This window comes from Tachypleus tridentatus, chromosome 9, assembly GCF_004210375.1.
Source record: "Tachypleus tridentatus isolate NWPU-2018 chromosome 9, ASM421037v1, whole genome shotgun sequence".
Taxonomy (NCBI): Eukaryota; Metazoa; Arthropoda; class Merostomata; order Xiphosura; family Limulidae; genus Tachypleus; species Tachypleus tridentatus.
Genome location: NC_134833.1, coordinates 158,740,036 through 158,755,492, shown reverse-complemented (window position 1 = coordinate 158,755,492; position 15,457 = coordinate 158,740,036). Strand labels below are relative to the sequence as shown.

At 34.0% G+C, this 15,457-nt stretch overlaps 2 long non-coding RNA genes across 2 annotated transcripts; both read right to left on the bottom strand.

Annotated features, from left to right (window-relative positions):
• Window positions 1–2,637: 2,637 nt before the first annotated feature.
• On the bottom strand, window positions 2,638–7,918 carry LOC143226787 (uncharacterized). The gene is made up of 3 exons (XR_013014738.1): window positions 7,884–7,918; window positions 6,124–6,205; window positions 2,638–3,308 (listed from the first exon to the last, which is right to left on the bottom strand). It is a non-coding gene; the product is annotated as an uncharacterized LOC143226787 (long non-coding RNA).
• Window positions 7,919–7,972: 54 nt separating this feature from the next.
• Window positions 7,973–14,635, bottom strand: LOC143226786 (uncharacterized). Its single transcript, XR_013014737.1, has 2 exons — window positions 14,267–14,635; window positions 7,973–11,005 (listed from the first exon to the last, which is right to left on the bottom strand). It is a non-coding gene; the product is annotated as an uncharacterized LOC143226786 (long non-coding RNA).
• Between the last annotated feature and the right edge of the window lie 822 nt (window positions 14,636–15,457).

Here is a 15,457-nt window from a genome sequence, read left to right as displayed (position 1 = left end):
ACTAGGTAATATGTGAAGTACTGTTATGTTACTAGGTAATATGTGAAGTACTGTTATGTTACTAGGTAACATGTGAAGTACTGTTATGTTACTAGATAATATGTGAAGTACTGTTATGTTACTAGATAATATGTGAAGTACTGTTATGTTACTAGGTAACATGTGAAGTACTGTTATGTTACTAGGTAACATGTGAAGTACTGTTATGTTACTAGATAATATGTGAAGTACTGTTATGTTACTAGGTAACATGTGAAGTACTGTTATGTTACTAGATAATATGTGAAGTACTGTTATGTTACTAGGTAACATGTGAAGTACTGTTATGTTACTAGGTAACATGTGAAGTACTGTTATGTTACTAGGTAACATGTGAAGTACTGTTATGTTACTAGGTAACATGTGAAGAACCTGACGATGACCGAAGAAGGTCGAAACGTTGTTCGCTCTTCTATGTAAAGTGTTTTCTCAGCCCAAACGAGCCGTTTTTGCATATAAACATGTGAAGTACTGTTATGTTACTAGGTAACATGTGAAGTACTGTTATGTTACTAGGTAACATGTGAAGTACTGTTATGTTACTAGGTGACATGAAGCACTGTTATGTTACTAGATAACATGTGAGCACTGTTATGTTACTAGGTAACATGTGAAGCACTGTTATGTTACTAGGTGACATGTGAAGTACTGTTATGTTACTAGGTGACATGTGAAGCAGTGTTATGTTACTAGGTGACATGTAAGTACTGTTATGTTACTAGGTGACATGTGAAGTACTGTTATGTTACTAGGTGACATGTGAAGCAGTGTTATGTTACTAGGTGACATGTAAGTACTGTTATGTTACTAGGTGACATGTGAAGTATTGTTATGTTACTAGGTGACATGAAGCACTGTTATGTTACTAGGTAACATGTGAAGCACTGTTATGTCACTAGGTAACGTGTAGTACTGTTATGTTACTAGGTGACATGTGAAGTACTGTTATGTTACTAGGTGACATGTGAAGCAGTGTTATGTTACTAGGTAACATGTGAAGCACTGTTATGTTACCAGGTAATATGTGAAGTACTGTTATGTTACCAGGTAACATGTGAAGTACTGTTATGTTACTAGGTGACATGTGAAATACTGTTATGTTACTAGATAATATGTGAAGCACTGTTATGTTACTAGGTAACATGTGAAGTACTGTTATGTTATAAGTGTGAAGCACCTGTGATGTTACCAGGTAATGTGTGAAGTACCTGCGATGTTACCAGGTAATATGTGAAGTACCTGAGATGTTACCAGGTAAGTTGTGAAATACCTGTAATGTTGTCAGGTAAGGTGTAAAGTACATGTAATGTTATCAGATAAGGTGTTAAATACCTGTGATGTTATTAGGTAAGGTGTGAAGTACCTGTGATGTTGTCAGGTAAGACGTGTTATTATGTCCTAATCCGTTTGAATCATGGTCGTTATACGAAAATGTAAAGTTCGTTATTAAAGGAAACTGTTTACCGATTTATAACAACAAAGTACCACAACAAAATGTACTTGAAGCACGGTGGCTAATTACATTCCATAAGATGTGGTTATAACCATACCGTTTTCAAAAACTATATGATACAAGGAACACTTGAAACGGAATTATTACACGTCAAAATGAACACAGGAATCAGTTTTATCTTGATTAAATTGGTAAAAAAACACTGATTGTGTTTAAAGTCATAAAGGTAAGTGACTCAATGCTGCTTCCTTTAACTGTTGATAAGATGATATTGTTATATCAGTGGATAAAACAACAATAAAATAACACTAACCTCAAGAAAGATGTCTTCGAGAAAATCGCCCAGGTAATGTTTTAAGCTTAAATGACATTTGGCGATATGTGTTATTTATTAGGAATTCCAAATAAAGGTATGTTCTCAGGAGATATAGATAATTTTTGAGAAAGACAAAAATATTGGGATCATTCCGTGGTAGATACCCCAAACAGCGATTTAAACCTGCCGCTTTCATTTATTGTAGTTTAATGTTGACTTTACGCACTGAAACTTTAAATAAATAACTTAATAAATCCTTCAACGATTTGGATGTTACATATTTTAATTATGGCTCTTTCAGGCACTCAGAAAAAAAAGATCGTGTTTAATATTTGTATAATTTACTTTAGAGGTATGTGCTGCTCTCTATCGTTAACAATTCTAAGATTACTATTAAAATTCTAGAAGGGTGACGATTATTACGTTTCACTGTACAAAGAAGAAATTACTTGTAGATAAACATGTTTAGCATTTTGGATTTTATTACTGGTATAGAATCGTCAAATTACACAGTTTATACCTTTATATTTGATGCGTCTGTCTTCTAATGAGGTGAAATAATTTGCAATAGGCATAACTGAGTCCTGTGTGCTTATGATATTACTGTACTATATAAATTCAAATGTCGCTACCCTCAGATTACATCTGTCTGATGAGCCCCGGTATTGGACAAAAGGCCAATTTCAACACTGAATATTGCAGATACAGTGTGTTTAACACGCTGTTAATAAATAAATAAACAAAAAGTGTGTGTAAATATTAAGAGGGCGCAACGGTCATTTATAATCTTTATAAATAATTATTCTACTTACATACAAGCTTAGTTGGGAATATTTAACCACAACAGTATTTTTTATAAGTTATTATCATAACAAGCAAGTTTTGTTTAGAAAACTTGAAAGCAAGCTGTAACTTCGAAGGATATTCTTACGTTGGAAGCATTTTGTTGTTAAATTGATGGCTCGCTGTACAGTTGCGTGAAATCGCGTTTATTTTTTGATAATATTTTGTTTCTTAAAAGCAAAATGGACGTTCAGAAAATAAAATAGTGATATTGTGGTATTATAAATTTTTGTAACAGAAAACTTCGTTATTTTGTTTTTACAGTAACCGTTTTGACAGGTGACGCCACTTGTTCATTTAGTATTTATTGTTGTAGCGAATATTATTAAAATAATGTAGATTTCAAATTGTAAATTGCATGTGATTGGTGCAACCATTTTTTTTGACAGTATATTAATGTGACGAATCACTTCGACCTTTCATTACAAGAATACTGGGCTGGTGAATAAATTAGAAAGCTTGTAAAATAATTACTGTTCTGAGAAATGTAGTTGTACAACTAACAGTCAACGGATTAATGACACTGTGACTCGTGGTTTAACTTCTACAATAAACATTGTCTTACATAGTTTTCACTATTCAACAATGTGTGCACTGTACTTCAGATAAGAGTTCAGTCAGTCCAGGACAGTGATTAAAGGGAGGCGAGAAGAAGACCTGAAATAATGTATATTAAAACTTAGTTTGAATTCTCTAATGCTTAAAGAAGAAAAAATTACAGTCCATGGTGATTTTTTATAACAAAAAATAACAGCAAACATTTATAACAAATAAATAATCGCTATTTAATAGTGAAACACTGAAGATAAAATTACATTTTTAGTAAATTAAAAGTAAGTGCTCCTTTACAAACAAAACTTTAATCTAAAGGCGACCTCTAGTTACATAAGTTTTATCTTTGATTGTAAGACAATCCAGTATTAATCAAATTTATAATTTTGCATTTAAGACGACTATAGTATTAAACCAATTTAACCTTTGACTTGAAGATGACCCACATATTTGTTCAGTTGAGTATTTGTTTTAAATTACTTTCAGCAGTTTAAAGCTTTTGAAGGTCGTGATTACATTATTGTGCTTAACGTTTAATTCTTTGTGCTTTGTTACCACAGATTATTGTGTTTCACAGCATTTTTCGCGCTTCTGTTGAAGTTCGGATATGGTTATTACTTAGTTGTTTATTTAAATTTCATATTCAAAATTTTGTTTAGTTCCTTATGCTTAAACTGTATTTTTCACTTTATAATGACATAAGTTTTAATTTTTTTCTTCGCTTTTAGCTTTCAATCAATGTTTTTTTTCTGTAATTTGATAATTATGTCGTAGTATCTTCGTCTCTAACAACAACGGAAGTGATGTCTATTTTAAAATGTAGGCTTAGCAACAATTAATTCTTAGATATGTAGTACCAAAGTTCTTCACTAGATGGCACTAGCTACAAACTCATATGTTTCAAGTGAAGCACAACGCTAATCTAGAGTGTTATTAGGTTGTACACATCATAAGTAACGATATCTGTTATTTAGTGTTATAAGTCTTTAAGACTTGCCGCTAAGTCACTATGGTTGCTACAAAATGGAAAACTATTTGATAAGTGAACTGACAGGCTTCAATAGCACAAATATCACATAGTTATTTCTTTAGAGATACATGATCATATGAAATGTCGAAAAAAAAATCAGATATATTTTATGGTTTATTTTTTATGTATAGGGAACGATCGTAATTTTCTTTCTTCACAACTTTCGTAATTTTTAACCAAAGTAAAGAAAGATAAATATTGTATAAAGTAGTAAAAAAACAACCTTTTAAGCACATTAAAACATTGTACGCAGTGGCAATCACGTAGCCTAAGCATGTCTTTAAATTATTTTACGCACATTTGACATTTCAGAATAACATATAGTTGTTTGGATTCAAGTAAACAACTTACTCAAAGATGCGATTTTAGTAACCAAGGGTTCAACTGTGGCAAAATTATAATAGACTAGCTGTTATAAAGCACAAAGTTATACAATGGTCTATTGTAATATACCTGTTACGGGTATCGAAACCCGATTTTCAACATTATAAGTTTTTTGACTTGCTGTTGAGCCATTGAAGAGAAAGGTGTGAGTTTGTGAGAGCGAAACAATTTAAAAATGATATTTTATATGGTTCTGAATAGAAATATGAAATACAGTATGTATACACATTTCCCCTGGCCCGGCATGGCCGAGTGCGTAAGGCGTGCGACTCGTAATCCGAGGGTCGCGGGTTCGCGCACGCGTCGCGCTAAACATGCTCGCCCTCCCAGCCGTGGGGGTGTATAATGTTACGGTCAATCCCACTATTCGTTGGTAAAATGGGTGGTGATGATTAGCTGCCTTCCCTCTAGTCTTACACTGCTAAATTAGGGACGGCTAGCACAGATAGCCCTCGAGTAGCTTTGTGCGAAATTCCAAAAAAAAACAAATACACATTCCCTTTGAAGTCCATAATGGACAAAAGATATGTATAAGATACCGTTCATACACACCACTATTTTAAAGTCTATAATGGATACAAGATATATCTGTTTTTAAACATCCCTGGTTTGAAATCTATAATGGAAAAATGATATTTCTAAATACCATTTGTTTTTTTTAAAACACCTCTGGTTATAAGTCCATAATTGAGTGTTCTTACGCACCCCTGGGTCCCCCGCTAGTACAGCGGTAAGTCTACGGATTTACAACGCTAAAATCAGGGGTGCGATTCACCTCGGTGGACTCAGCAGAGAGCCCCATGTGCCTTTGCTATAAAAAAACACATACACACACACACACCTGATTTCAAATTCATGAAGAATTACGAAGACAGTAAAAAAACAAACAACTTATCATACATTCCGGTTTGAATTAAATAGTTTGATTCTGATTACAAAACACATCGCTCGTCACGAGATGTTGACTGGTTTACTCTTTCAAATTTTGCACAGCAAGTTTTTATTGAGATCCAGTGATATGTCTGCGACAAAAATCGTGAGTTAAGTACACAACCCGTTAAATGAAGGTAACACCTTACGTCAGAAACTAGAAACCTCAAGATAAATTTATCTTGTTGCCATGAGTCTAATACAGTCACAAAGCGGAGGTTTCCGTCGTAATTTTCTAGAATATGAAATTCACATCTAAAGTACGAACAGAATAAATTTCAAAAATTCCTCGAATTGTTTATAACGAGTAGATACGAACGAAAGGTTTTATGATGTTGTTAATTAATCAGATAGTGTCTAACGTATTATATAAAGTCTATCGCCTCCTAGTGTTGGAATTTGTAATTTAATTATATTACTGTTATTCGTTTAAACACTAGAAATTCTGCAGACGCTACTTTCAATTTCACTATATTTGTAAATATATTCTGTTTTACAAGTCCCTGTGTGTGTGTGTGAATGTTCACTTATAATTAACGAACTGCTGGACTGAATGTCATCAAATCTGCAACTTACATTTATGTCACCTCAGAGAAGGCCGGCGTTCGAATCTCTCTTATGTCACCCCAAGGGCTTATAACTTCTCCGTGTGTTATAGCTATTATGGTCATAAAACAAAATAGGATAAAACGTATATGTAGTATTTATAATATAGTCTTTATTATTGATTGAGCGTTGTATGGTAATACTTAAAATATAGTATAGTCTTTGCAAATTTATAACGTTGTAGGATAATAATCAAAATATAGTCTTCACAATTCTATAACGTTGTAAAATAATACTTATAGTTTTCACAATACTATAACGTTGTAAGATAATACTCAAAATATAGTCATCACATTTCTATAATGTTGTACGATAATACTCAAAATATAGTCTTCACATTTCTATAACGTTGTAAGATAATACTCAAAATATAGTCTTCACATTTCTATAACGTTATAAGATAATACTCAAAATATAGTCTTCACATTTCTATAACATTGTAAGATAATACTCAAAATATAGTCTTCACATTTCTATAATGTTGTAAAAGTTTACTTAAAATATAGTCTTCACATTTCTATAACGTTCTAAGATAATACTCAAAATATAGTCTTCACATTTCTATAACGTTGTAAGATAATACTCAAAATATAGTCTTCACATTTCTATAACGTTGTAAGATAATACTCAAAATATAGTCTTCACATTTCTATAACGTTGTAAGATAATACTTATAGTTTTCACAATACTATAACGTTGTAAGATAATACTCAAATATAGTCATCACATTTCTATAACGTTGTAAGATAATACTCAAAATATAGTCTTCACATTTCTATAACATTGTAAGATAATACTCAAAATATAGTCTTCACATTTCTATAACGTTGTACGATAATACTCAAAATATAGTCTTCACATTTCTATAACGTTGTAAGATAATACTTATAGTTTTCACAATACTATAACGTTGTAAGATAATACTCAAATATAGTCTTCACATTTCTATAACGTTGTAAGATAATTCTCAAAATATAGTCTTGACATTTCTATAACGTTGTAAGATAATACTCAAAATATAGTCTTCACATTTCTATAACGTTGTAAGATAATACTCAAAATATAGTCATCACATTTCTATAACGTTGTACGATAATACTCAAAATATAGTCTTCACATTTCTATAACGTTGTAAGATAATACTCAAAATATAGTCTTCACATTTCTATAACGTTGTAAGATAATTTTCAAAATATAGTCTTCACATTTCTATAACGTTGGAAGATAATTCTCAAAATATAGTCTTCACATTTCTATAACGTTGTAAGATAATACTCAAAATATAGTCTTCACATTTCTATAACGTTGTAAGATAATACTCAAAACATAGTCTTCACATTTCTTTAACGTTGTAAGATAATACTCAAAATATAGTCTTCACATTTCTATAACGTTGTAAGATAATACTCAAAATATAGTCTTCACATTTCTATAACGTTGTAAGATAATACTTATAGTTTTCACAATACTATAACGTTGTAAGATAATACTCAAAACATAGTCTTCACATTTCTTTAACGTTGTAAGATAATACTCAAAATATAGTCTTCACATTTCTTTAACGTTGTAAGATAATACTCAAAATATAGTCTTCACATTTCTTTAACGTTGTAAGATAATGTTTGTGATACAGTCACGACAGTTATATAACACTGTAAGATAATGTTTGTAATATAGTCTTCACAATTATATAACGTTGAATTGAATAATTTTGATTAGTATAGTCATACCTGTTTACTGAAATTGTATTCATCGTATGGTTTGGTACCTTAGCTGTTGATAACCGTGTGGCTTGGTGGTTAGGTATCTTAGCTGTTGATAACCGTGTGGTTTGGTGGTTAGGTACCTTAGCTGTTGATAACCGTGTGGTTTGGTGGTTAGGTACCTTAGTTGTTGATAACCGTGTGGTTTAATGGTTAGGTACCTTAGCTGTTGATAACCGTGTGGTTTGGGGGTTAGATATCTTCGCTGTTGATAACCGTGTGGTTTGGAGGTTAGGTACCTTAGCTGTTGATAACCGTGTGGCTTGGTGGTTAGATATCTTAGCTGTTGATAACCGTGTGGTTTGGTGGTTAGGTACCTTAGCTGTTGATAACCGTGTGGTTTGGTGGTTAGGTACCTTAGCTGTTGATAACCGTGTGGTTAGGTATCAGTACCATATATCTATCTACCCAATAACATTGTATGCTTGCTGCTCTTTAATACTTTGAACAAATATATAAAAGAAAACTTCTTTTAAAAGTCACCTACTACTGAATAGTTTGTTCCCATGGTTACATTGATGCACGAGCCAATGAATGCAGACGAGAAGATACGAAGTAATAATTACTGAACGAGTAGTCAGTGGTTTCGATGTGTTGTTTATTTCCATATACAAGTGCCTGAAATGATATATAACGTCCGCCTAGTGTTGAAACACCGAATGTTATTTACCACTGAGACATTAGAACAAAACTGCTGAAATAACAAGACTTTGAACGTAAAGATACTTGATGACCTAATTTTTGTTGAGAACAGCGTGCGATCTCTGTTGTAAGCTCTTACCAAGGGCTGGACATTACACAATCGAAGTTAATGCTTCCAGAAAGAAATGTTCGCCACGTGGCAAATTAAATATATATTTTTTGTATTGACGTAAATTGTGTATCTCAACTTAAAAGGAATATTATTGGTCCAGGCGGTTGGAAAGGGCTGTAACGCTTCGTATCAAGGACAGCTAAAGGTGAAAAGGCTGAAGTAGTCGGCTTGTTAATTAAAAGTATTGTTTGTTACTGTAAGTAGCACTAGTTGAAATATTATTTAATTTTCAAAAATGGATCACATGAGGCACACCGGGACATCGAAACGTTACGTGAATAACAACAAGTCAACATCTCACGGTATCTACCAGTCTATTTTTAAGACACTGTATATTACACTGAGTACCACAAGTAAAAACCAAGTTGCAGATATTTAGTCTCGAACTAATAGATTCTTGATGGTACACCATTTTGTCCAATGTCGAGACAAGTTTGTACTGGAAGTCGATAAAGCAATGTTGAGTAAAGGTTATTAGTTGCTTAGAAACGAACCTACGAATACCAGAAAAATAAAAGGTTTTTAATTCACGTGTTCGTTGCTAAGTCAAAAGCTACACAAGGGGATATCTGTCCTTTGTTTCCTGTGGGCTTGGAAGATTGACTTTAAGTGTTATAAACGTACAGATTTGTCGCTAAGCCTCTTTGGGGAGGGTAGAAGAGTAATAATAAAAATAAATGTTTACTAAAAACGTATGAGGGTACATAAAATATACTGTTAGATTGTCTGGAAAGTTTCATATGAGGATGAAAAAATCAAATCATGATGAAATAAAGAAATTGTTAACCATTAAACGATAAAATTACACTGATGTCTCCACCTCCATTTTTGGTCTTGATTTATGATGGGGGAACTAAAGTCGAAATATTTTAATTGAAACAAAAAAAAAACCTTTTAGTTTTATTTATTTTCTGTTCTATAGCAAGAAAGTTATGTGGTTCTGAGAAAAAAACCCAAAAACAAACCTATATTCAATTTTTGTTTAAACCTGAAACTGCAGTTGACAGTTGCAGCTCTGGGATTTTTTATTTATAGTACAAGGGGTCACAGTGTTCGTTTGTAATTAAGTACACAGCTACACAAAGAGTCACCTGAACTCTCCACCCCGGGTATCGAAACCCAGTTTCTAGTGTTGTAAGTCCATAGACATGCTGCTGTGGGTCAGAAAAATAAACTATTATGCCAGGAGTCATAATTTATAGAATTTAAATATCTTTATGGGCGAAATAATGACGTTTGAAATTTGGGCGACTGCTGGGGGCAGAGCTCTTCATTTGAGGATTTCTATCTCAGGTCACTCTCGGGTGTAACACGCAACTGGTAGTCAGTGACCTTAAAACATGTGTTGAGGAAAACCTTCGTATTTATCACGGAACTATTTAATCCAGAAAGTGAGAAGCATATTTTCATGTTTGTAATGACGTGTAATACACTCTGACATCTCGAAAGATGAGCGCGAAAAATTCGTTTCCATTTATTGGGGTCATGTTACAGCCGGACTTGGGACTTCGGTCAAGCCACTTGGGCTCGTGTGATCGTGATGTCAGCAATATGTATTACTGTGTATCTCAGGACGGCTGGAATGGGTATTAACAGTATTATTATTAATAAAAGTTTCTTGTCATTACAAATATGTTTGACTTTTCTATGTAAAAAAAAACAACAACACAAAACAACAACCAATTTTTCATTATATATGTACAAAATGTACGAAAAATTGCGAAAATTTTATTTAAAAAAAAAACAAAATCAGCAACTTGTTTTCTAAATATTTCTATAATAATTCGCAATAGTAACAAAAATATAGGAAGCAACGTGGCAGGGTACTGGTTAAGGCTAAGCATTGAATTACTGATGGACGAGTTTTTAAAGATTTTAATTTGAGTTTAATTTTCGCTGGTGTTATTTAATTTTCTGAAGTCTTGACAGTTAATGTTTTTTTTTGTTGTTGTTGTTGTTTTTCACTTGTGCAGCGACACCTAATGGTACGCTCTACGTACTCCATGTAGCAACTTTTCGGTCCACATTAATTGTACTTTTATGAGAGGTTATTGATACGTAGTGACCAAGTTGTTATAATACTTCTAATTATTAATTAATTGCACATATTATTATAAGTTGGAAAATACACCGTTCCATTTTACATTTTAAAATCTTGAAAAATTAAATCGAAATATCTCAGACAGAAAGGCGATGACGTTGAGGAAGAACCTTCCAATGAAGGTCTGCTGGCCTCCGCTTCCCTCTGGTAGACATGCCACTTGTTCTAGGTCCTCTAAAACAGATTAACAAAGTTTCTATAAGGATTTATTTTCTATTCTGGTAAAATGGGGGGTTAGGCCCCATAAGCCTCATTCTGTATGCGCCATTGTTTTTATAAATACATAACAGTTACATAGTGCTATTTTCAAAATAGCGCTATCGTCATTTTAATGTAGCACAAGAGAGAGAGAAAATATTTTAAGTTTCTGAAAACGTTTTAATAAATTTTATCTGAAAAAAAAACAAAACAGTTACTACTAATTATATTATGACAGGGTGGAGTTTAGTATCTTTGAAACTTCGTAAAACTAACGCATCTTATATGATTGGTGCAGTATCAGACCAAGACGATCATAAGGCTTAGGCACCTTCCCTTTGTAGGCCTCACCAGCCATATAAGTTAAACCAAAGATTAACTTGTAAGGAAGCTTTTTATGGATCCATAGTTTTCGTAGGCACTATGCACTGTGCCTATTGTGCCTAATAAATAATTCGGCCCTGGATTGATGTCAAGTTTGATTAATGCTACTTTATTTCAGCCAGTCATCAAAACCAATCATTTATTTGCAAACATAATAGGTTGAAAATTCGAAAGGTCAGATTTGGTATAAATTACATGCAACTCAAACTTCATTTCTTTACTTCAACTTAATTTTAAATTCAAAATGTCCGATTTCGTACAGGTTAGATGTAGCTGAAACTTGTTCTTTCACTTCATCTTGACTTGGAAATTCAAAATGTTAGATTCGATAAAGGTTAGATATAGCTCAAACTTTACTTTTTCACTACAACTTAACTCCCTCAGAGTTGATTATAAGTAGTATCTCATACCGTCCTGTCGATAAACCACTCCTTTAGGTTAGTTACAGATAGTATCTCGTTCAAACCTCTCAATAAAGCAGTCATAAAGGGTTGATTACAAGTGATATCTCGTACAAATCTGTCGATAAAGCAGTCATAAAGGTTTGATTACAAGTGGTATCTCGTACCAACCTGTCGGTAAAGCATTCATAAAGGGTTGATTACAAGTGGTATCTCGTACCAACCTGTCGATAAAGCAGTCATAAATGGTTGATTACAAGTGGTATCTCGTACCAACCTGTCGATAAAGCATTCATAAAGGGTTGATTACAAGTGGTATCTCGTACCAACCTGTCGATAAAGCAGTCATAAAGGGTTGATTACAAGTGGTATCTCGTACCAACCTGTCGATAAAGCAGTCATAAAGGGTTGATTACAAGTGGTATCTCGTACCAACCTGTCGATAAAGCAGTCATAAAGGGTTGATAACAAGTGGTATCTCGTACCATCTTGGTGATAAAGCACTCGTTAAGAGTTTGTTACAAATGGTATTCCTTACCAACCTGCCGATAAAGCACTCCTTAGGGATTAATTACAAGTAGTATCTCAGACAAGCCTACTGATAAAGTACTTTTTAAAGGTTGAGTACAAATGATAAATTATACCAACTTGCTGAGAAAGCACTGTTCATGTTCAGCGTAAGGGAATCGAGATCCCAGTTCTGACGTATGATAGTATTTAGTTGTTTAATTGTGTCAAGTGTTCCTCTATATTGTGAGAAAAATACGGAACAATAGAAATATTCACTAAAGGCTACACACTATTTATTGTAATTTACCTTTATGATTAACACGTGAATCTACCGGGCAGTTGTTTAACATCGGCTAAGTAACAGTTTGGTTTGAATTTCACGCAAAGCTACACGAGGGCTATCCGCGCTAGCTAGTCATCACCACCAGCCGCCAACTCTTGGGCTACTCTTTTACCAACGAATAGTGGGATTGACCGTCACATTATAACGCCCCCACAGCTGAAAGGGCGAGCATGTTTGGTACACTTAAAAAAAAAACTGTTAAAACGTAATCACGTTATAGGCAACTGTTATTTTTTAAGTGTGTATATAATGGTTTAGGTTATTGTTATTTCTTATTAGGCACAAAGCTACACAAAGGGCTACTGTACTCTGTGATTCGAATCTGATAAAATCATTTTGATGCTTGGTATTAATTCTCGCCTGATCTGTAATTGTTATGTACTATTACCCCTCTTTTACTCACCTTATAAAGTGTGTAGGAAGGGAAATGACTCATTACTTTACACGTATCAAGAACTGAGTCACTTCTCTTCCTACACACTTTAAAAGGTGAGCAAAAGAGAGGTAACAGCACATAACGATTGCACATCAGGCGAGAATTAATACCAAGCATCAAAATGATTTTATCAGATTCGAATCAGTGGAAAATATAAATTAAAAACCACTTAAAGTATGAAGTGTTAATCAGTTACATCATTTAGTCCGAATAGGTTACAGTATTAGGTATGAAACAGTTACAGTATTAGGTATTAATACTAGTGTCAAGTGGTGGTCAGTTGAAAATACCTCGTTAGGGTCAAGTGATTTCAGAACGAAATATCAAGTAGAATTAGCAGCAAGCATCAGATGAGAAATGTATATCAAATGGAAATAAGTAATTGTAAGTGGTTCTTATGAACCATTTATACAAAGCAAGTAACATTTGCTCTTTTATTTGAGGTTTTTAAGTATCCCAAACTGGTCATTAGAGTGAGAGGTTTCCTCTTGTTAGTGTGCATTAGGAAAATCACTTAGGTGTTGGGTGAAGCGAACGTTAAACTTACACCCACACACGCATATATATATATATAAATCACTCGTATTACACTGACCAAAATCAGCGAGTCAGTGTGCATAGAGTTATTGTGTACGTGTGTGTGTGTGGGGGGGGGGGGATGGTTTGGCTGACCTATGCGCATTCCCTGAACGTTAGAACAGCTTAACAGCTTTTATTTCATGATCTTACCGCAGGTTACAGTATTTTTACATACCAGCTTCCTCTGGCGTCAGTTATCGACATTAATTCACAAGTTTTTATCTTTCACACAAACACTCTATTCATGTCAGGTGCACTGGTGAAACCATATGAAAATCAACACAAACATTTTGAGTAAGGCAGTCGTCCTTACATTTGAATGTCTCAGCTTTAATTTGGACGGTCTGTTTAGCCCGTGAATCCGAGAGTTCGTTTTTCGTGGCCCGTTGCTTGGGTGCGCTCTGAGAATGAAGGTCAAATGTTACTACTCAGTCAAACAATAGTACCACAAGAGTTGGCGGTGAGTGCTGTTGGGTAGCTGCCTTTCCTCTAGTCGAGGGGTTCAAAATTAAAGACGTCTATAATAAGATAGCCCTTTGAGTGATAGTTTTGTGCTACGAAAATTTCATAGAGCAAAAACATACCTTGTTAATTACCAAAATCACCCGTCCTTAATACCGAGTGGTTGAAGTTCACTGGCGTACGTGGCACATGTACGACGTTTTGTAACATCTTGTTTACATGTGTTGTACAGAACTCTGGACACTTGTGCAAGGTTCATACGGCAACTAAGCTGGCTGTGTGGGCTACTCGACTTCCTAGAAAGTCATAGTTTTGGTTTCTTTTTACAGAGAGATCTACCTTTCAACTGCTGATAGCCAAAGAAATTTGTTTGTTGAATACAATGCAAAACTACCTAAGAGAACACGTATGTTAATCGACTTTAGTTCAGAAGTAATAGACTAGAGGGAAGACAGCTATTCAACACCACCTACCGCTAACTCTTGAACCACTCTTTTACTAACAAAACCGACGTTTGATTGTCACATTATATCGCTCCCGCGACTGAAAAGGCGAACATGGTCTGTAACGGAATTCGAACTAGTGACTCTCAGATAACAAGACGAATGCCTTAACCACCAGGCTATTTAAAAACGTAAGGAAAACGGTATATATATGTGTGTGTATGTAAAAAAGTATTTATGTAAGGAGCACGTTTAAATGAAAATGTTGAAACGTTAAAGTATATTTTTGTATTACCACAACTACATTCACAAAACATTAACTGTTATTAGTAAGTAGCGTATAGCTTGTCTAAAATAACGGGGAAAGTACTACCAACCCCACCCCATGGTATACCATAACCTCACATTTTACAAAATCAAAATTGACCGATAAAGAAACAGAATAGTGTAGTCGAGACAGTCAAATACCGGTAGCTCCCATTCTCCAGTACAGCGGTATGTCTACGGATTTACAATGCTAAAATCACGGGTTCGTTTCCCCTTGGTTGGCTCAGCAGATAGACCGATGTGGCTTTGCTATAAGAAAAACACACACAAATGTCGGTAAATTCTTTTGTGAACAAATGAAAATTAATATCATTTATGAACTGAATTCGTTGCGTATTGTTTAGTTTCTGTTGTGGGTATTGGTGTACAGAAAACATTAATATTTGAAATCAGGACGTAGATTGTTTTACACCCGATGGGGGGATGATTTGTGCAACCACTTATGGCTACTGTTCAATTTGCAAATTGGTAATTTCTGATTACGTGAATCTGAAAGCTGTAAACATGTGGTCACAGAGTAATTTTGTTGCCACGATACTTGCA